We start from the raw sequence: 1,565 nt of genomic DNA on the forward strand, positions 1-1,565 counted from the left end.
ATATATACACGCGACGGGCTTCTTTCAGTTTCCATCTACCAAATCCACTCACACGTCTTTAATCGGCCCAAAGCTATAGCAGAGGGCACCTGTGCAAGCTGCCACGCAGTGAGACTAAATCGGGAATTATGTCTTTGGGAAGCAGGCTTCTTACCACACAGCCACGCCTGCGCCTATAAAACCACGCGTATATTAATATACGAGCTACACATTGAAGAATATCTTATAAAACATCTTATAAAATATATTTTACGTAGCTCAAATATTATCTGATATAGAACTCAATACCGTGTGTAAGCAGACAAGCTTTGATATAATACCTAGAAAGTTACACGCCAAGGCGCAAGTCTAGGCAAGCTTGTTTATGGAAGACCAGCAGTCGCCCATGCATAGAAGCCTCCCCTCTCCACGCTACGGGTATTGTCCAAGGGAAAGGCAAAGGCCGATACAGCTTGGCATCAGTGACGTCACAACTCATTTCTAAAGCTGAGTGAACCTGAGCATTGTGAAATAAGCGTCTTGCTCAAGAACACAACACGCAACCCAATCCTGGAATCGAGCTCACTACCCCATGATTGTGAGCCCGATGCTCTAACCACTGAGCCATGCGCCTTCACTATAATACATACACGCACACACAAATGCATAGCATAGCTGACTGATTAAGAAGCTCGTTAAGTAACCACGAGGTACCGGTTTCGATCCCTATCCGTGGGGTTTTGGTCAAATGTCAGTTTGTATAGCCTCGAGATCGACCCTTGGTTCGTGAACGTAATTCGATAGACGGAAACTGTAACACAAGCTGTAAATCGAAAGTGCAGCCTTGTCACGTAGTTTATCATGATGTATCGTGCTGGTTCTGGCTGTGAATTAAGTTAAAAGTACATGCGTCCGTAGCATACTCAACTGCGCACACCCATACACACGCGCACACAGACACATACATACGAATATATATGTATGTGTACATGTGTGTGTGCGTGTATGCGTGTATGTGTGTGTGTGTGTGTTGATGCCAACCAGTTTAGCGTTGATGTCTTCAATATACGGCCTCCCTCAAAATTGCTGGCCCTGTGCATAAATCAGAAATCCCTTATTCTTTTTTCTTTTATTCTTTTACTTGTTTCAGTCATTTGACTGTGGCCATGCTGGTGCACCGCCTTAAACACATACACATAACCCACTTATACACATAAATGCATACACACACACATATACATACACACATGTACATATTTGTATACATATGACTGAAACAAATGATTATATGACATATATATATATATATATATATATATATATATATATATATGTGTGTGTGTGTGTGTGTGTGTGTGACTGAAACAAATAGAAGAATAAAAGAATATATATATATATGAATTTAAAGAATGGAGTAAACGCATGCGTTTACTCCATTCTTTAAATTTTATATATACTCAAATACCCAAAATATCAAGGAGTTTCTACCCCATAAACAGGAATTACACCACAGTTATTTTGTGATCTTTGCTACCCTGATATCTATTAACCAATTTATTTTATCCGAGTTATTCATTACTAGGAGA

This window comes from Octopus bimaculoides, chromosome 4 (genome assembly GCF_001194135.2).
Source record: "Octopus bimaculoides isolate UCB-OBI-ISO-001 chromosome 4, ASM119413v2, whole genome shotgun sequence".
Classification (NCBI taxonomy): Eukaryota; Metazoa; Mollusca; class Cephalopoda; order Octopoda; family Octopodidae; genus Octopus; species Octopus bimaculoides.